Source organism: Ambystoma mexicanum, chromosome 10, assembly GCF_040938575.1.
Source record: "Ambystoma mexicanum isolate Mex_15411 chromosome 10, UKY_AmexF1_1, whole genome shotgun sequence".
In the NCBI taxonomy this organism is placed as follows: Eukaryota; Metazoa; Chordata; class Amphibia; order Caudata; family Ambystomatidae; genus Ambystoma; species Ambystoma mexicanum.
In genome coordinates this window covers 856,788,064-856,809,946 of record NC_090932.1, presented here as the reverse complement: position 1 = coordinate 856,809,946, position 21,883 = coordinate 856,788,064, and the positions used below count along the sequence as shown (strand labels likewise).

The following is a 21,883-nucleotide window of genomic DNA, read 5'->3' as shown; positions in this document are numbered from 1 at the left end:
GGAGAGTTGGAGGAGGTCCAGAAGGAAGCAGTGGAGGAAGTGGCACCACCGGGACCTGCATTGGAAAAGCCAGGGCAGAGGTGGGCCAGGAGGTTCAGGGTACATTTCCCTAAAAAGACGTTTGACATACACCTTCATGCGGTCAGAGTGCATGAGCATCTGAAACTCACCAAAAAACTGATCCTCAGCCGAAGGCTTTGGCGCTGGCACAGGAAGAGGCCGCTCGTGAGGGGCATACCGCCATGAACGCAAGGAGGATGGTTGCCAGGAGGGCCCACCACCGGCCGGATCCACATAGATCAGCGGAGCGGAATCAGGAGGGAGTGAGACTGTATGAGGCAGCGGTGTCCGAGCGTGCCAGTTGAATGAAGGACGGAACGGATTTCTGTTGTCCACATGGCGTGGAAAAGGCTGCTCAGCCCCAAAAGGAATGCTCCCAAGACCAGACGGCGTGTACGTTGGTGTAAGGGAGGTATCCAAAATGCCCATCGTGGAACACGGGGGTTGGGCTGTCATTTTATCAACACCTGAGGAGAACTCCGTCACATGTGGAGATTAGGCAATTGTCTCCTCAGGGGAGACAGGGGACTTAAGCAACACTTTAGCCTTGACACAAGGATCCTTGGCAGAGCCGGTACTGGGGGTGTCTCGGATGTTTACTGGACATCTTAAAAACGACCCCAAAATTAGCCTCCACAGGAGAAACCTCGGCAGAGCCGGTAGTGGAGGAGTTATGGTCCGTGACCGCCCTCTTTGCCCCCTCGACTGAACCAGTACCACCACGGCCCTGAGCGTGGGACGGTTGAGGATGTACCTCACCGACAAGACCATCAAAGAAGATCTCTCGGTTTTGTCTGGGCTGACTTTAGCCCCAAGAAGAGGAAGCTCAGGTTTTAACCCGGTACTTATAGCTCCCTGAAGAGGGGCCTCGAACCATGGCTCGGTATGAAAAGCTCCAGAAACCGAGACCTCAGGGCGTAGGCCGGGATCAGTGTGGAAAGCTCCAAAAATGGGGACCTACGAGCGCACCCCGGTATCCAGAGCCACAGACGAACTGGGCTGAACCTTAGCACCCAAATGGTGAACCTCGGAACAGTGTCCCGTTTTGGCAGGTCCTCTGGAGGAACCCTCGGAGAACACTCCAGTGCGCCTATTATTCCCTTGAGGCACCTCAGGAGAACCCCAGGTGACATAGCTACACAAGCCCCTCCGGGTCCTGGAAGACCCCAGGAAGGAGTCCCCTAGCCCGGGCGCCCTAAAAAGTTTAAGAATTTACCGGGCGTTGTTTCTTTTCATCGATCAAAAGCTGGAAATGAGGTGGAGGAACGCGCTGAAACACTGTCTCCCACCGAAGAAGACGACGGAGTTCCCGGACGGAGTGGGAGTCGCAGTAGAAAAACGAATCCCAGTGATGTTCCGGGCTTAGACACTCCAAGCAAAGAGAGTGGGGATCCGCCCTCACCAAGCCACGTTCGCATGAAGAACAGGACACAAATCCAAGGCGCTCCGGCATAGACGGAGGACTGGATGACTGAGGAACCGGAGCAGGAAAGAAGGATAAAGGGAATAAAGAAAATTCCCAGTGATCCTAGTGTGTCCAGCACAGATTGCGCAGAGAAAGGGCGATGCGCAGGGCGGAGTTCAGGAGGGCAGAGTTACGGCCACGTGCAGTACCCTGTGTAAAAATAAAAGGACACAAATTAAATATTGATGCTTTTTGACAAAAGTGCTCCGGTCCCGTCCCAAAGGACGGAATGTCCCACAAGTATGAAGGCAAGGGGACGGGACGTAGGAGTAAGGCATTTACACTTCCATTTAATACATATTTCAGGAAAATGGATCTTCATAAGGGCATGCGGACTCATAGAAATGTACAATGCCTAGAAGCCTCATAACTTTCCTGTTAGCTCTCGACCTGCTGAGTAATGGTAAGCCTTTGACTTTTGAGTGTTTAAAACTGCCCCAAGAAAGACATTTTTTGATTTGGGACTAAACTGGATTTATTTTCGTAGATTGAAAATCCCAGGCTCTGGAGCTGGTTGACTGTGTGTTGCAAACACTGTTATCTGCACTTCTCGTTATTAGCCAGTCATCGAGATAAGGGTACACAGGTATTGCTTTGTGCCATACATGCGCTGCAACGACTGCATGCGAACTAATGCTGCTAGAGTGCAATGGAACACGAATGTAACCATACAGAGGGCTCATGTGAAGAAACCGCGAGAATGCACCTGTCATGCGTGTATGTCTAAGCCCCTTATGTGTCACTACCGTCACGTACGGTGGCGAGTCATTTTCTATGTGCTCCACCAACCTCACTACTACCTCACTTACTGCAAATGTATATGCATATAACTAAATGTTGCAGTTGTTAAAACATAGTGTACAAATAATGTGCTCAGACTGGCTATATTTGAGAGACATTTAGCAAAGTTAAAATTTATGTTTTCAAATGATCCAAATGAGTATTGTATAGTGTTCGAATGTTTTATGATGTTTTCACCAAAATCGGCAACACACGAGGAAGATACCTTTATGAATATGCGCAAGGCCATTCCCCCTCCCTCCCTGTGAAGACTGCCAAACACGAGAGCAGAGGCCCGCGCCGCGCTGCTCCACCTCCCCCAACTAGGCTGGAGCCGCTTCAAAGATTTGTAGTCCCCTCTGCAGCAACCAAGGCCATGGCCCGCCACCTGCATTATTTACAGCCCAGCAGTAAACCTCCGCCTGAATACACAAATCCAAAGGCGCCCCCTCTCAAACCCCACAACCCACTGGATCACCTTAGACTTATGGCCCCTGTACAATTAGGACACCCAATACTGTGGCAACATACAGCAGCACATTCATAACGACTTCTAACAAGAAAGAAAGACATGTACCGCCTGTCCCATGCCCTGACACTTAGCCCCTCGACCTATGGTACCGGTCAACAGGACACTGGTAACCATGCGCTGATGAATCACCCTCAAACCCCTCTCAAGGTGCATTCCTCCTGTATTGCATTAACCTGTAGAATAACCTATTGAAAGATTTACTAAATAAGATAATATTGCAATAACTGAATGACTGCGGTGTGCATGGCCTAGGGCAAATAAGTCAGGAAAAGACATTCATCTCTGACACTGGCCACAATGGCACAACACCACCACCCGGATGAACTCAGCTGACCTGCCAGGCCCAGCCCAACCCACGAGGCTGACCAGTGACGTCCTCCAGCAAAGGCCAACCACATCGCCGCAGCACCTATAGCTAGTCATCGACACCCACTCCCATTGAACTTGTGCCCCTTATAGTATGTAGGTTCTGATGATGTGTTTTGTAAATATATACGCCTGTCTTTGCTATTGTCAGACAGAGCGCTCTCGGAGTTTGCAGAGTTCTTTGCATGCCCTATTCTGATTGATAAACTCCCACTTACGCTCACCCGCACTCTGTCTTGGCCTTATTCCCATCCTGGGAGAGTCCTTCATTGTCTCTCATTGCGGGGAGGATCGTGCTGGTTGGGGACGCTTGCCTTCAGTGTATACACTTGGTGCTCTTGCAATTCCAAAAGAGAGTACCTTGAACTGAAAAGGTCTTTGATCTGTTTTGAATCTACGGTATTTGTGTTGACTTGTATGCATTCTTCATACCCATATCCAATCATTTCTTTCATATCCAATGTGGTTACATAAACTTTCTTCTTTAACAGAGGCATGCCCTCCTGTATGGTTGTCATCCTGAACTTTTGGGGGTAAAGAATACATTCCTGTATTTACCTGCTGTGGAAGCACCTACTCGATTTCCCTTTAGAGACAAGAGCTCAAATCTATTCTTGTAGTAAGCTGAAGTGCTCCTGTGGATGTTTTCTGTGTCTTGGTGGCAGATTGTGCGGTTTTGACACCAGCTCCACACAGTATCCCTGACTGACACTGCTTACGACGCACTTGTCTGACATAATACCCTCCTAATGCATGGGAGTATGATGTTATTTACCCCCTACTGGGGTAACATGGGAGGGGACCCTTATTGGACCATCATTTTGGGGCAGTGGTTGCCCCTCAGGGGGCTTGACCTCAGCAGCGTGACCTGCCTTGGCTTTGTTGGCACTGAGGTCCAGGTTAACACAACTTTTGACTTCCCGAGCCTGTGAACCATGTACCTCCTGAAGGGCAGTTGTGTCCGCCAGCTGAATAGGTTGGAATTTGTCCTCGAATGGAGCATCTTCCAGATTGAAAACATCTTTGCTGAAATGTTGCCCACGTAATCTGCCCCAGACATTTAATGGTGGTGTGCTCTTTCTTAGCCTTTTCTAGAGTCATCTACATTTTTTTCAACCAACAGGAATCTTCTATTGGTTTGTCAAGTAAACTTTTCTGCTTTGCCTGCCTAAAACATGATCCCCAAAACTATGAATGTCTTTTTATGATGGTAGCTTCTGATACCATTCTTCCAATTGTTCCTGCTTCATGAAAAGTACACTTAACAGCAACAGCTGAATGCCTAACTTCTGTATTTATTTGCACCATGCTTGATTTAAGTGGTGCAAGAACTTCTTTGGCAAGGACATCTAATTCGTCCCACTGGGCACTATTAATCTCGCCATTAGAGCAGCAGTAAGCTGCAGAAGTGGCGACCTTTCTGCTGAAAGTAAACATTTTCTTACTTTGCTTATCTGGTGCCTATTTTCTTATGGGCAATGGTGTACCAACACGTTTCCTTGTATTAATGACTATTAGAGAGTCTGCTCTTAAATGTCCCTTCACATAAAGGCATTCACTGGGGGCATGCCTATATTTTTTTCTACCCTGTGATAAACTGGTTTTGTCTGAATCAGGTTAATTAACGAAGGTGCTTCCCTCTTTTGAATACTTTTTAGCAAAGGAATGGACTGAGAAAAGGGCTTTTCTCTTGTAAAATGTCCTCTATAAAGTCTATCTCGCCTTTAGATTCATGTGTCTGAATGTTCATTTTTTCAGCTGCTCTTTTTAGGAGATCAGTTAACAGACACTGGCATTCTGTGAAGGGAAGACGTTTTCAGTCATGCCGGGGATGGAACAGAGTATTCAGATTATCTATAATGACCTCGTCTGTCAAGGAGTTCCCCCCCCCCTTCTCACCTGAGTTCGATCTTTGCTGGATTTCTTGGTCGATGCCTTCTTGCGAACTGATCGAGCCTTGAATAAAGCTGCACGAGTCTCTTCCGACTCCAGCGTGCGTTCAAGGTTCCGGGATGCAGGGATCCAGGAGTCCGGGAAAGTAACAGGGTACTCAACAAGCACACGAGTCCAGTAACCAAGAAAGGAAGGAAAGGGACTAGGATGGGGTAAGCTGGAAGAAGCAAAGGATGCAATACCGCGAGCTACGGAGCACACGTCTGGTCGCTACTTTGCAATAGCATTGAGACGCGCGGGCCGCAGGGGCGTGGCACATTTATGGGACGTACAACGTCCGCCGTGAAGGCTGGTGCGAGGCGTGTCATGTGATACGGCCATATTGGAAGAAACAATGAATACAAGCCCCATCGCGATAAGGACCAGGAAGTCCAGAACGGGTGCGTTCTGTGGGTCATGACATCATCTGTATAGGGTTCATCCTGCTTTAAATCCTCCTCTAGGGGGAATTATTCTGATGTTCGATCCCTTTTTTGGTGGAGGCTATTATGCCTTTATTCTTTTTATTGACATTTGTTCAATAAAGGACTCCATTTTATTCATTACCTTGGTGAATCTTTCCTTAGACCATGCAATCCCCTGGCTTTGATACTCATGTGATGGTGTTGGCTTACCAGGTGTGCATTCTTCCTCTAATTCCACTTTCGGATTCTGAGAGAAAGATGTTCATCCCATTATTAATCATAGCAGAAGAAAGCATATCCTCCTCTTCAATGGATGGTGGTGATTTTACTAAAGATTTTGGTGAAGTTTTGGAGGCGGACTCCTTAACGTGGTGTTTTACGAGTGTCCTTTTCCTTGTGTCCGGACCTCGGCATCGAGTAGTTTTCATGTACGTTCGACTTTGAAATAAAAAGGTGTGATTTTGTCCATGTTGTTATTTCCATGGCCGGCTTTAGCTTCGAAGTAGGCTTGGACACAGACCTTGGCCGTTCGTTGTCTGGCTTACCTCTGGGCATGTGTTTATCTTGCGCAGCCTCAAGAACACAAGGGAATGCCTACACAGCATGATTTAGGGTCGGATCTATGGAGCTGGCTGCAAGGAAACATTAAATGTTCCCTCTTCTATGTGCTCCTCTGGCATTACTTTAGAAGCTAATGCCCAGTTCCTCGGCATCGAGATTTTCTGTGGTAGCTGCTAATTCTCCCCAAGGCTTTCTCCTCCTGCAAAGCTCAGGCTGCCCAGCGTTTAATCTTGCATTCTCTGAGTGTTTTAGGTTCAAAGAGAATGCACCCTCAATACCTAGACTCACTGTGATCCCTTGGAATACAACTAGTGCACACACACTTGTTAGGACAGTTTTTCTGAAGTCCAACCAAGGGCTTAACAAAACCATTCAACTGAGACAGTACAAGACTCCACTCTTAGTATAAGGTTGTACCACATGAGTTAATGGTAGAGTAGACAGAGCAGCCAGGCTTATCCTAGGAGAGTGAGGGGGCTGTAGAATCAGTACAAATAAATTGTATTATACATTGGTCAAAAGAAACACTGACACACTATGTATTGTAAAAATAAAGGGTTTATTTTCTATACAAGCAGACCAAGAGATTCTTGAGTAAGTACTATCATAAAGCATATAAACACATTATAAAAACACAAAATGATGCTTTAAATATACAGATCAAAGCACAGACCTTATTTAGAACACCTAACAGTATTTCTAAGTAAGTCAGACCTTTGTATACACATTCAGTATAGGGCACACCTATTCTTGGAGAGTTAAACCATATGTTACTTTCAGATTACTTTCCAATAATACAAGGGTAGTAGACCCTGTCAGTTATACCGTGATGCTCAGCAAGGAAATCACATAGTAAATCAACTGGACAATATACTTTTCAGAATAGATGGACATTAATTCCAGGAACAGTAAAAACCTAGAACTGCAAGTCCTCCTTGCAGGGTTTCTCTGTCGAGATGAACTTGGCGATTCAGACCTGCAGCAGGGCTTCATCGGGCAAACCAACGGTGCAGGAGTTGCAGCAGCCGTCCTCATCTTCGGTTCCTTCATTCCAGTGGTCGACTATGCCTTCCAAGCCAAGAGACTAACCTTTTATCCAGTTGACTCCCATTCATTCCAGCGTAGCTGCCACTCACCGAGCAGGGTGGCTGTCCTTGTCAGACAGTCAGCCGGCCAATTATGCCAGAATGCATTTGGGTCTCCTAGGAGACTAAGCACAGGGAGTTTCGGGCACCTCCCTCACTTCCTGCCAACCCCAGACACTCGGGCGCCAGAGGCGGTCTTCAGTCTTGAAGCCCGCCAAAGGCGATGAAACAAAGGGACCAAACCTGGTTTGGCACGCAGAGCAAAACTCTAGACGGACCTTTCCACAAAGAAATGGCGAAAAAAGAAAACCGGGACCTGTTTAAACAAAAAAAGGGGGCTCAGACGCCACCTTGAAAAACATGTCTCCCGCGATTTAACGCTACTGGTGTTCGCGATCGGGAAAAATCATGGTAGTTTGTTGTAAAACCACTGCCACTAGCCATTTCGATTGTAAAGGGTAGCACTTGACTGCTACATGAGTATCTAAACACAGGGGATACTAGGTAACCCCTCCAGTACAATAATGTAAGATAGGGTGTGCTGAGTCTAGGAATGTGAAAAGACTAGTAAAGTCAATTTCACTTTACTTTCTCTGGGAAACAGTAGTTTATCCCAGATAAGGTATTTAAACCTTGGTAAAGCCTGAAAGGCTTCCCTGTGCCACTGTACTGAGGGTGCTGTGTGACCCACATGAAAAGAAGATGCCTATGGAGTTGTCTAAAACTCCATAATCAAAGAACACAAGAGTAAAACAAACATCAAAATACACAAGAGTGGGAAAAAAGGGTCACACTCTCCAGGTAAAGAAATCAAGTCCTCAAAAACCAGCAAAGTTGCTGGGGGTCTCTTAGGTGAAGGGAATTAGCACATTTTTGAGAATTCTTCCTAACACCCTGTAAGGCTGTGACCAGCTCATGATATTTTTCTAGGAAAGCCATTGGGGGCTTGTGGCATTGCAAGCTATCAGACTCTGGAGATTCTTCTCTCCCTTCCTCCTCACCTTGATTCTCAGTTGAGCTGTACGGTGGGTCTGTCTTCTTTCTTCTCCTGTTCTTTTTTCCTTCTCCCTTCTTATCCTTTTTCTTTTCGTGCAAGTAGGGACGATCTCTTCTGTAGACCACGTTGTCGGGTTGTGAAACACCCGACAACGAGGATTCCCCCGGGAGCGAGCCCAAAAACAGGGAAAAAGCCTCCAGGCTGAAAAAACCCTGTGTACTTCCAGTGGTTTGAAGAGTAGCTTGAGTCCGGTTAAGATGGGTAATGTCTTCGGAATGAAGAGCAGAGGGAACCACAGGAAAAGGCCTCCTTATGCAAATAGTATCAACAAGGTCGTCAGAGCCAATAGGAAGATAAACACGGCCACACCAGGGAGTTCCAAAGTAGTCTTGAGACGGAAACACTCCCAGGCAAGCAGCAGTGTTAAGCGAAAGAGGAGAGCGTAACCAAAGCTCTGATGAAAAGGAAGAGACCCGGATAAGCTAAGTCACAGATTGAGAGGAAAAAGAAACAACCCATAAAATGGGAGGTCAAAGGAGAGCCTGTGAGAAGGCAAAGAGCGGAATACACAGCGAGCTGGAGGAAAACTGTCAGGCAAAAGAAACACAGCTACGAGGTAGAAGAGAGCAGGGAGCGTTGACTCCTGAAACAGAAAGCAACTAGCAGCTTACCAACATGGGCTGAAGTTTGCAACGCACCAGGAACATACACAAGAGGCAGGATACACTTGCGGTGGCCATCTTGGAAATAAACTAGACGGTTCAGTAGAAGACGGCAAACACGTAATGGGCATTTCAATGGCACCTCCAGCGGTTCCATAACTTCCGGGGGGGGGGGGGAGCATGACAGGTGTGCCACAAGGGGCCGGCTTATCCCCATCCCTTTTTAACATTTATATTCCACCACTGTGTGAAGAAATTGAGAAACTAGGTGTCTGTGATGGTTTATGACAGGAAGATGTCAGCTTCAGCATTGATAGAGGCTTTGTACCCGTGATGCAAAAAAGGTTAAAACCCTCAGCACTTACATGGAGGCCATGCTCAATGCTGACGCCCAAGTCAATCATACTGTCAAGACATATAACTACTATCTCAAGATTCTAAGACAGATTTGTCAGTTGGTCTCCAAGACAAACCGTGAAAAATTGGTCCAAGCTATTATCATGCCAAGGCTCGACTACTGCAGCTCTCTACTTGGAGGTGCTGGCATGGAAAGTATGAAGAAGCTTCAGAAGCTCCAAAATGATGCAGTGCGCATAGTGTGCCATATTGCATGCAGTGACCCAGTATTTAAAACTTGCAGGTAACTTCACTGGCTCCTGGTTGCAGCCAGAGTCAAATTAAAGATCCTTACGCTAGGACATGTCTTTTTGGAACCGCCCCTCAATACCTGAGGGAGAAGTTGCAGTACTATACACCGGGGAGAACTCTTAGATATTCTGGTGCTTGTAGACTAAGGATCCACCGGTTCAAGAGAACCTGGGGAAATGGTCGGTCGTTCCCCATTCTGAACGCACAGGCTTGGAATGAACTCCCAGATTCTCTACGTAAGGAAGAGGACTACCCTGTTTTCAGAAAATCCCTGAAGACTAGATTGTTCACTTTGGAAGGTCCGTAAACTATCTAAGGGTCCTTTGTTTTTACGTTTCTATGTCTTTTTGTCTCGGTTTTATGTAGTGCCTGGATGCCTATAGGCTTTGGCGCTTTAGAGATAGATGAACAAGCTACTTACCAACTGGTAACGTTCTTTAGATTGGATGTTCCTCCAACGTATTCCTCATCTTAGATGTATTCCATCCAGCTTTAGCTGCTTCGGAAAAAAAAATTTCAGCAGAGGGCGCTGTGCGTCGATGTCGTCGAGTCGATGGTCCCTCGAAGGCCTCTGTTGAGGGTGACGTCATCGGGTATACAAGTAGCATGCGCGACACCCGTTGGCCTCAGTTCTGTTTTTCCCCCTCACTATTGTTCTACTGTGTAGATTGTGCCGGTAATCGGGTATCAGCCTTGCGAGAGTTCAAGTGGCAATAACCTGGAAACATCTACAGAGGGGTAGGATGGGAGGGCGATGAGGAATACGTTGGAGGAACATCCAATCGAAAGAACGTTACCAGTTGGTAAGTAACTTGTTCTTCGAGTGGATTGTGTCCTCCAACGTATTCCTCATCTTAGATAGACTCCCAAAGCAGTATGGACAATTCTCTGGAGGAGGGAGTAGATTTTTTTGATACCCTCAAATGGCTGAATATAGTACTGCTTTACCAAAATTCAGCTCCTTAGACTGGGAAGCATCCAGATTATAGAATTTTGAAAAAGTATGCAGCGAAGACCAAGTTGCTGCTTCACAAATGGATCTTATGGAAACAACTCTTTGAAGGGCTGTCAAAGAGGCAATGCCCCTGGTGGAATGGGCCCTTCAGCCCTCTGGTGGGTCTTTCCCTGCTAATCTATAGCATTCTGAAATGCAAAGCACAATCCAACGTGATATGGTTTGCTTTGACACCGACTGACCCAATTTCCTCCCGGTGATGCCGATGAAAATTTGATTATCCACTCTAAGCTTGGAGAGCCTAGAAATGTAAAAGATTAGAGCTCTTTTCGGGTCCAACCTGTGCAATCATTCCTCCTCCTTACTGGGATGAGGTGGAGGGTAGAACAATTTTCTGATTTAAATGAAAATCGGACACAACTTCAGGCAAAAATGAGGGTTTAACCCTAAATACCACTCTGTCCCTGTGGAACACAGTATAGGGTGGCCCAGAAGACAGTGCCTGCAATTCGCTCACTCTTCTTGCAGATGTTAAAAGCAACTAGAAAAGCAGTTTTCCATGTCAGTAATCTTAATGGACAAGTGTGCAAGAGTTCAAAAGGGGCACACATTAAGAATTTTAGAACCAGATTAAGATCCCAAATTGGTACTTGGAAAAGATAAGGAGGAAACACATTGGTGAGTCCTTTTAAGAATTGTAGTACTATGCCAGATTCCTATCGGCCCATATCGCTCCTGAACAATGACGGGAAGATCTTTGCCAAAGTGCTAGCCAGAAGACTAGGCCCGACTCTCCCAAGCCTAATCGACCGGGACCAAACAGGATTATCCCTGGTAGAGGGACCCATGACAACATACGGCGAGTAATAAATCTAATTGAATGCGCTCACAAATCCAAAACAAAAATGGCTGTAATTTCACTAGATGCCCACAAAGCCTTTGATCAAGTGGACTGGGGATACATTCACGAAGTCCTCCAACGCTTTGGCTTCGGCCCTAACTTGACAGCATGGGTCATGGCCTACTATCAAATCCCCACTACACAACTCCGAGTTAATGGCACGAGATCCGACCACATCCGTATCACGAGAGGCACTAGACAGGGCTGCCCGCTCTCACCCCTGGTCTGTGCCCTATCCATGGAGCCCTTCGCCGCCAGAATCAGACGAAGCGAAACCATAAAAGGTATCCAGGTGGGAAACCGCGAGTATAAAATTGCACTCTATGCTGACGACGTGATGTTAACGATGACGGACCTCCCAGCCTCCCTGGGGGCCCTATGGAAAGAGACCAAGACATTTGGCACCATGTCAGGATTTAAAGTCAACCTAACAAAATCCTCAGCACTACCCATCAATCTATCTCACCTAGACGAGGCCGCGCTCGCTCCACTCTCACCAATTCCATGGGCCAAAGATGCCATAGAATACCTCGGAGTACAGATCACCGGAAATCCAATGCGCCTATACTCAAAAAACATCCCACAATTACTCAGTGCGCTGCAAAACGATCTCAAAAGATGGAAACAACAAGAAATCTCATGGTTCGGTCGAATCTCAGCCGTGAAAATGAACCTGATCACCAGATGGCTATATCAATGTGCATCCCTACCACTGCAAATCCCACCCCCGGCCATCCGAGCACTACAGAAGAAATTAATGGAATTTGTCTGGGTAGGGAAGAGGCCCAGGATCAATAAAGGAATCATGATGAAAAGCAAACCCCTAGGTGGAATGGGTGTCCCTGACCTTGCCAGATACTCGCTAGCGGCTCAACTATCCCATGCTTTTGCCTGGGTGCAAGAAGTAGACCCACCGTTATGGCGTCAAATCGAAGAATCCTGGTGCCCGGTCCCACTACATGATCTCCCACTCCTGCCAACACCAAAACCACAACCCAACTCAGGGCCACTATCGGCCACGACTACCACAACCCATTGCTGGAAAACCGCAGCACGGAAATGGGGACTTCGCAGCTACCTGGGACCCATGTCTCCCATCTGGAACAACCCAGACTTCACCCCTGGAAACCCGCCTTGAGACTTCCACGTATGGATAGCAGGGGGCCTGGCAAAAACTGGCGACTTCATGGAAGAGGGCTCCCCCATCACCTTCGAGAGATGTAAAACAAAATTCGGAGTGGGTGAACGGGAAAGATTCCGATACTCGCAAATTAGGCATTGATGTCCCACAGAAGGACTCGGGACAAATGCTCGAGAAAACCAACAGCCCTGGAAGTCACGCTAACATCCCCGACCAACAAAGGTAGAATATCCACCATATATCGGCTCCTCGACAGATCGGATCCAGCAAAGAAAGAAAGATATATGACGGAATGGGAAAAGGATATTGGCCGGGAAATAGCAATAGAAAGCTGGGAGCAAATTTGGACTAGACTACATAAAAGCTCTCAATGCGTCACGAATAAAGAAGGAGGCTATAAACTGTGCTTCAGATATTATATCACCCCCACGAAAATCAATAAAGCCAACCCGGATTTTCCCGCCTCATGCTGGCGAGGCTGTCAAACCCCCGGATCCCTCTACCACCTAGTATGGAAATGCCCAAAGGCAGAAATATATTGGAAAGAAGTTCTGAAGCACATTAAGGAAATAACTGGCCTCTCAATCCCATGGGACCCAGGAATCGTCCTTCTGGGCGAAACTGGCGATGGAGCGTTCCAAATTTCAGGCCATATCTCCCGCCTCTGCAACCATCTACTGTTGGTCGCGAAGATTGCAATGGCTCGATTATGGAAAGACAAAAATGGCCCCTCGACTGCCCTATGGTGGGCCAAATGCTGGGAGATTGCAGTATCAGAAAAAATCACTGCAATCCGCTCGGACTCCTTAAATAGAACCCTAAATATATGGGACCAATTCCTTGACTACGCGGCCAAATACCCAACCCTCACCAGGAGGCCGCCGCTCACCAGATGGCTCCAATGCAGCCCCCTCTACTAATCCCCGACCGGATGCCGAACACTCCAGAACATAGGGGAACATTCACTCAGATCTTACCCGCCCAACCGCCGCATTCAGGAACCACCCACTTGCTCCTCCACTCTTCGTCTCGAAATAGACTATAAAGGCTCTAATTAATGCTTATATTGTCCTTTATTGCATTGTTGCATGTTATATTCCATCGTGTAAAAATCAATAAAATGTTGTTGGAAAAAAAAAAATTGTACTACTAAAGGAATTTTGAAATGGGAGCATTCTTCTGACGAGTACTTGAAGATGGAAAGCGCTGCGAGATAACCTTTTATGGTCCCAACATTTAGACCTCTATGTGCTAGGGACAAGAGGAAGGACAGTACTTCCGCAATAGAACATAGAAAAGGATCAACATTGTCATCTGGAAGGTCCCAATCCTTGTATCTCAGCCTTTCAGATACCAAGTGTGAAGGTTGAGAATCTTGACCTCTGGATGGAGAACCTGACTCTCCATTTGTGAGAGAAGGTCCTCTCTCTGAGGAAGACGTACCGGGGGACAGATGGACATGTCTAGAGGGTCCGATAGCACGTTCTCCTGGCACAATCCGGGGCAATTAGGATCATGTGGTTTCTGAATCGTCTCAGTCCCCTGATGACCTGAGGAATGACGGGAATCGGAGGGAATGCGTATAATAGTGGGAAGTTCCATTCTACCACGAACGCGTCCCCTAGGGCTCCTCTCGGGGGACATTGCCTTGAGCAATACCTTTCGCACTTGCGGTTGATTCTGGAAGCAAATAGGTCTATACTTGAGGGGTTCTCCAAAGGGCAAAGATCTCTTGAATGACTTCCTGAGCCAGTTCCCACTCGTGGGACACCGTGCTCTGCCTGCTCAGAGCGTCTGCCATCATATTCTCCTCCCCGGCTAGATGGACTGCCGTTAAGGAGATTCCTTCTTGAATTGCCCAATACCAGAGCTGCATTGCCTCTCTGCATAGAGGTAGTGATCCTACACCTCCTCTTTTGCATGGCCACTGTGTTGTCCGTCATTATTAGGACATTTTTTCCCCTGAAAGATGGCAGAAAAGCCTTCAGCGCTAGTCTGATTGCTCTCAGCTCTAAAAGGTTGATGTGTAGTTTGCTACCCGATGGTGACCAGCGACCGCTGATTGTCAGATCGTTGGCATGAGCTCCCCACCCCATGAGTGAGGCGTCCGTCACTACTGTAATCTCCGGCCATGGCTGCCAAAACTGTTCACCTTTTAGGATATTCTCTGTGCAATTCCACCACAGAAGATCCTGTCGAACCTTGTTCGGAATCTGAAGAGAATCCATAATTTGACCTGAGAACTGGGTCCATTGATCTTTAGAGCCCATTGAAGGGATCTCATCCTCAGGCGTGCTTCTGGCACTAGGAAGATGCAGGATGCCATGAGGCCGAGCAACCTTAAGAAGTCGTGGGCCTGGAGATTTGGGGCATTTCGGAATTTGGAAACCATCTGAAGAATGTCTTGAGCCCTTGACTTGGGAGGCGAGCTCTTTCCCAAGGATGTGCCCAATACAGCCCCTATGTACTGGAGCTGTTGGGAGGGTGTCATTTGTGACTTCTTGAAATTGAGGGAGAAGCCCAGTCTGTGGAGGAAGTTGCAGGGGACTTTCAGATGATCTAGTGCTTGTTCAGCAGAACATGCCCTGATCAACTAATCGTCCAGGTAGGGGTAAACGTGAACCTCCCCCTCTCCTGAGGTATGCTGCCACCACTACCATTAACTTGGTGAAGACCCTTGGGGGGGAGGTCAATCCGAATGGCAGGACTCGAAACTGATAGTCTGAGTCGCCGACTACGAACCTCAGGTATTTTCTGTGCTTGAGATGAATTGGCACATGAAAATAAGCATCCTGGAGGTCCAATGACACCAACCAATCTTGAAGTTGGATGGCTTGAAGGATCTGAGAAAGAGTGAACATCTTGAACTTGTCCTTCCTGAGGAACTTGTTCAAGTTTCTTAAGTCCAAGATGGGTCTCAGTCCTCCGTCCTTTTTGGGAATCAAAAAATACAGGCAGTACCATCCCTTGTTCCTCTCCGCTACAGGTACTGGCTCTATAGCACCTTTCTCCAGCAGGGTTAGAACTTCCTGCTGTAGGAGCAGGTCTGAAAACTTCAAAGGGTGTCCCCCTGGTGGATTGTTTTGAGGTTGCGTTAGAAAAGGAAGGCAGTAACCTTGGGCTATTATTTCTAGAGCCCAAACATCTGAAGTAATGGCTTGCCATTCTTGCAGATGCTGTGACAGCCTGCCTCCCACACGTGTCTTGTGATGCAAGTCCTCAAAGTGGTTTTGTGGTGGTTGCTGTGGCCGCTGATGGCAAAGACGCTGCAGCTGGAGCTGGCTTTGCACGTTTTCCTCGTCCACGGCGAGTGGCCTTTTTCTGGCAACTTTGACTGGCCATTCCTCTCGCCTTTCCATATGAGGAGTAGTAACGATAGGATCGTCCCCTCCAAGATTGTCCTGGCGCACGAAAAGGCTGAGGTTGCCCAATAGCAGCTCCTAAAGATTTGGCAGTTGCTTTTGAGGTCTGCAACCTCTTAAGGCTCTCATCAGCATTGCTGCCAAAAAGGTCAGACCCGTCAAAGGGCATGTTCAGAAGGCGGTTCTGTATGTCTGGTGCGAAACCCTACTTCCGTAACCACGCAAATCTGCATATTACTGTGCTAGTACCCATGGACCTGCTCACATTATCTACAGTGTCCAATCCAGATTCAAGGGATTCCTGCATGGCCTCCTTTCCATCTCTAACAATGGCTATAAATCCTTCCCTTTCATCCCCTTCTGGTATGTGCTCTGCCGCCATTGCAATGCACTCCCACAGAGTGTACGAAAACTTTGCCAAGGCACATGTGGAGTTGGCTGATTTTAACGCCATACTCCCAGTTGAAAATACCTTGCCCAGCCATCCACACGCTTATCATCCCTGTCCGGAGGGATAGAAGGGTACGCCATTTTATTTGAAGCTGTGGCTGCCTGGACCACCAAACTTTCGGGAGTGGGATGTGTAGACAGATAACCGGGGTCGCTACTGGCAGGGTGGTATTTTGAAGTAAGGAATTTATTCACTGGAGAATTAGAATCAGGAGTCTATCAATTTTTGCCCACCCTATTTTGCAAGGCTACATGGAAGGGTAGGACTGGGTCTTCGGTGGGACCATGGTCCAATATATCAGTCAAATCATCCTGGATGAATTGGATTGGTGGTCTAACCCATCCTAAATAATCAACCACTTTTTTCATTAGTTGACGGTATGAGGGACTGGCATGCTCTCCTGGTTCTGGCCTGCCAAAATCTGTTTCAGGAGATGTATCAATGCCACTTGCATTATGTAAGGACTCCACCAGGTCCCTCATCCTGCTTTCTTCAGAAATCAGGCATTCTGGGACATTTGGTGTACCATATTCCAGTCCAAAAGGCACATTCTCCTCATCAGATCTCTCCTGTTCCTCACAAATTGAGGTCAAGGACTTGAAAAATTGGGTGTGTTAGTTGACCCTCAAGGCCTTTCAGGCTTTGCAGCCTTCTCTTCTGGTCGAGTTGGCTGAATTGGAGCCTTTGGCGCCGACAAAGGTGATGGCGCTGACGGAATAGTGGTCGTCGACGGCGTCGGCTTCGAGGCGCTCTTCGAAGATTTACCCTTCGAGGTGTGTTGGGTTTTGGACAGCGTCGGTGACCTCGAGCGGTCCACACGACTCGAGCGGTCTTTTTCGCTCGGCATCCTGGAAGGTTCTCGATCCTTCTTTCTTTGATCACCCGGGCTCGAGGGTGCGCGAGTGTCGGAGCGATGAAATCCCAGCCAGCTTCCGAAGAAGGCGCGGACCAAGGCTTTGCTTTTTCGAACACCTCCATCATTTTAATTCTGAATGCTTCCCACTCTTCGGAGAAAGAATGTTTTGTGGGGCATTTCATTCTTTTCTGGGATAGTGGAGGGGGACCTGTGGCGTCTTTTCTTCGATTTCTTTGTCGAAGACGACGACAGTGGGAATCGCTTCGGGACCTGGACCGATGCTTTTCGCGTCAAGGAGATTTCTCCTCATGGGACCTCGACTCGCCGCTAGAGGCTTTTCGGTCAGATTTATGACCTACCTGTAGTTTTCCCTTCCTCTCTCGCAAGGCCTTCCCCGTCATCGCCTGACACTTCATACAGGCCTCCATGTCATGGCCTTCCCCGAGACACCACAGACATTCTCAATGCGTGTCCGTGTTAGACATTTTCGAACCGCAAGACATTTTTTGAAACCTGATCGCGGGGTCGTAGTCGGTGTTGATGCCGAGGACATATCGATATTCTCTAGCAATATTCACTGTGTCACAGAACTTGAGGCGCGCCGAATCTCTGAAGCAACATGTACCGCGGAAAAACGGAACTGAGGCCAACGGGCGCCGCAGTGCTACTTGTATACCCGATGACGTTACCCTCGACGGAGGCCTTCGAGGGACCATCGACGCTACGACATCGACGCACGGCGCTCTCTGCCGAAATGTTTTTTTTACGAAGGAGCTCAAGCTCGGTGGAAAACATCTAAGATGAGGAATACGTTGGAGGACACAATCCACTCGAAATATAGATAGATGATAGATAGACAGACAGATAGACGTGATCGACTCATCGATCGAGATCTTTTCTGAGATCTCTTCTGTCGAGGAGACTCTCTCAACTCGTCAGATTTTCTTCTCTTTGGAATATTCGAAAGGGACTTTGAAGGGATCTTACCCACCACTAATTTACCTTTACGCTCCCTTAGAGCGTTGTTGGTCATTGCCTGACAGGAATTACACTCCGTTGTGCAATATACTGTGCCGAGACACCACAGACATACGCGTTGGAGGTCACTGATCGACATTTTCTTCCCCACAATCCTGACATTGTTTTAAGCCTGTCTTAGGGGTGGATGGAGCCGATGATTAACATATTTTGAATATACATTTTTGAACCGGAGTTCGGTGAAGAACCAAAGCGCGCTATAATTCTTCGAAGCAAAAGCTGCATTGGAAAAACAGAACTGAAGCCAACTGGCACTGCACAAGCTACATATTCTGGTGATGACGTTGACAATCAAACTGAGGCACTGGAGGGACATAGAGTCGACGGGACCAGTGCACAGCGCCCTCTGTTGAGGGAAAAGAAATTCTAAGCAGCTGAAGCTGGAAAGGATCATCAAAGATGAGGAATACGTGGGAGGACACCATACATTCGAATGCAATCTTTTGATATGCATCAAAGAAGTTAACCAAGTTATCCATTCAGGGTGACACAGTCAATCTCAAGAAAAGACACATTAAGCTGTGGACAAACTACCGGACTGCCTTCATTAGCATTTTCTTTTCTGTGACAAAGTCGCATTAGTAAAGCTTCCTTTGGTACTTGGTGGGGCTCCAGTGACCAGGGAGACCCACCAGCCATCTGAAGATCTGCCAGGAGTTGGCATATGGGGGAACTTGTCAAAACACATCCAATTAACCCAGTCTCTATGGTCTGGCATTAATGGAAAGGGATCACTGGCTACAGGTTCACTCCGAGTCGCACATTTCCCACTTGACAGAACCATTTCCCAAGAAGGTGATGACACTGTTATGGTCCTTGGCCTTCCCCATCAGCGCCACTCATGCATCTAAGCATCAGGTAGAAGGAGGAAGCCCTTTTTCCAACCACCAGCATCATGTGTATGACATGCATTACTTACCGTAATAGAATTTCTGATGATTGTATCTGCTTAGATTCACATGCTGTGCATAGAGTCCGACATCTAGTGGCAACCGCAGAGTATTGCATCTTATTTTTCGAGGATCGAAAGGGGTCGTTGACATGGGTGTGCCTGTAACACTATCCCAAACGAGAAGTGTAGTGTACCCGAAATCCCTCAGGCATCCAGGTCCCTCAGATTGTTTTTTTTCACCCAGCTAGCTGGTCGTCTTATGTGGAGTTCCTACTTATTGCAAAATTGTTATATCTCCCGACCTCCGGTCGTTTATATATTATTCATCCCCTCTTCGAAGATTACTTCCTAAACCGCCGCAGAAGACAGCAAAGAACAGACTTCGACGGCTGGGGCTCCTTTCGGCGCTGCCAACCGCGTAGCCGGGCCTTCTGGCCGGCCTATACAATAGGGAGAGAGGGATCTGGGGATTTCTATTCTTTTCAAGAATGTCTTTCCTTCTCCCCTCTCTTTGCCCTTTTGGTTTTGCCATCGCTTTCACACACCAGAGCTATGGAGCTATGAACAGGACACCATTTAAATGTTGCCTTTCCTGTAAGGGAAAATACCCCTGGAAAGACAAGCACTGACGGTGCAATAAGTGTCTTCCCCTCAAGCACGATGAGGCGTCCTGTAAGTACTGTTAATTCCTGCATCCTAAGACTATCAAGGAGCTTTGAGTGAAGTGGTGGGCGGCCTACGCCATGTCCCAGGCCGAGGGTAGCTCCCCCGCCGCCACAGCCGCCGAAAGTGATGAGGAGCTAAGCAACGGCCATGGCTCCGATCCGGCTGCCATGGACCTCACATCGGAGCACTTGCGCTCCACGACTTCCGTCCCTGGACCCACCAGGCATGACGATAATCCTGCTATTGGAAAGGCACACCCGAGTACAGGGGCGCACATGATATCCGTAGGGCCAAACACAACCCCCGCTACCGCTTCGGCAGATCAGTCGAAGCGGACCAAGACGCCAATGGGTACGTCGAGTTCCTCGATTGGCACCCGCCGACTCGCGTGATCGGCAGACCTCACCGCAACTGCGTCAGCAGCATGTGTCCAGGCAGTCTACGAGTAACGCCGCCAGCACCGAAAACTTCACAAGTCCATCGTCGAGACGCCTCCTAAGAGCGCGCCCAGCCATAAAGCTCTGATTGCGTCGAAGTTTATAGCGCAACCATCGAAACAGCCTAAATCACTCCCGGTAACGCCAAACATTAGCGAGAGCCTCGCTAAGATCGTTTCAGTGTACAGTAAACAAAGGGTCAGGTCTAAAGATACATCGAAAGACACATCTAAATGCCCGGAAGAGCGAGAGGGTTATTCTGAAAGTCTCCAGACCTTATCTAGGACCCTCCTTGACAAATATCAGCGTTCTAGGCTGGAACAATTAACAGGAGGAGCCCTTTCTTCCTCTGGACCCCTCTGGTCTATGTCCATGGAACAGAGAAAAATGTGAAGGGTGCATAGACAGGTTGGCTACATTTGTGGACTTCTCTGAGAGGTTCATCCCTAAAAGGCCTAGTGAAGACTACCTTTATCCTGCAGTGGCCTCTGTGCCAAGAGCCACCACACTTTGATAGGGAGATCACGCCCTCATGGCATTTCACAGAGATCCTGTTTACTATGGTTTTGCATATAAGTAATGCCTCTCAAAATCTCTTTCAGGACCTGCCCCAGCTTGCACAATGTTTGTCCATCTGGTCTGAGTGTAGCCTTCCTCCTGTTGTTGATCACCATAGACCAAGAATTGTGCTCACCTTCCCAGCAGGTTCTTGCACACATTCCTGCAATTTGCAGAGAGTTACCGATATCGCAGAGCCACAATAACTGTTCTGACTGACTTCAAACTGGCAGATCGGCTCTTTGAGTCCCCCAACATCATATACACACAGAGAATTAAACACAATTAACAAGCGAACAATCAGAAACATGCAGGAAATGTTACAAGATGTCAAACAAAAATTTGGGCCGAAACAAGGATTTGATGGCAGGAGGGGAAATCAATCATGATCCACCAAGCTAGGAAATCCCCATTCCCAACAGTTAAGTGACTAAACAAAGCAATCAAGAGTGCTTAACACTCAAGGCCACAGAAATAGTGTCACAGACCAGGATACTGACATGGGAGTCAAGAAAGTATCAAAGGAAAGAAAGAGGAGGACCCTGCTGAGGACTTAATCTCAGATAATGGGAGGGACCAGACTTTGAGCATAATCTCCTGACAAGCGAGGTGAGAAGCATAGCCCTAACCTTTGGAGACTCGAGAGTTTGGCCTAAGAGGGCTACGCTGGTGGTGTTAACACCAAGAGGAAAGAAATACTTGCTTGCATTGGAGCATTTAAGGTACTGATAGTGGACAACTGCCAGCAAGAAGACGAGAATATCTATACAAGACCGGTAACCTAAGCAAGGTCAGGAGGGGGGGGGGTAATAGTTCCTGCCATGAGACTGTAAATAAGTGTGATGGGTGCTTTTTCCTAGAGACAATCTAAGACAAGAGTGTGCTAAGGGCGATTATCCTTAGCACTTTGTATCAGTTCGGGAATCCAGAGGAAGATCAGCACTGCCATAGGCAGGCCTCTGAAACACATTTGAGATCATCTATATTGCTAGCCTTAGCATAAAATCCTTTATTGTTTCTAGTGCAAGTTCCTCAAGCTATTGGCAATTACCCCAAAATCCTTGCTACATCACAGCAGGATCCAAGGAGGGGGCCCAATGCTCAAACACACTG

The 21,883-nt window shown here is 47.7% G+C and overlaps 1 protein-coding gene across 2 annotated transcripts in view; it reads right to left on the bottom strand.

The window, feature by feature from the left end:
• SEC62 (SEC62 homolog, preprotein translocation factor) overlaps nucleotides 1–21,883 on the bottom strand; it is a 670,644-nt gene that overhangs the window by 400,701 nt on the left and 248,060 nt on the right. The window lies entirely within an intron of this gene.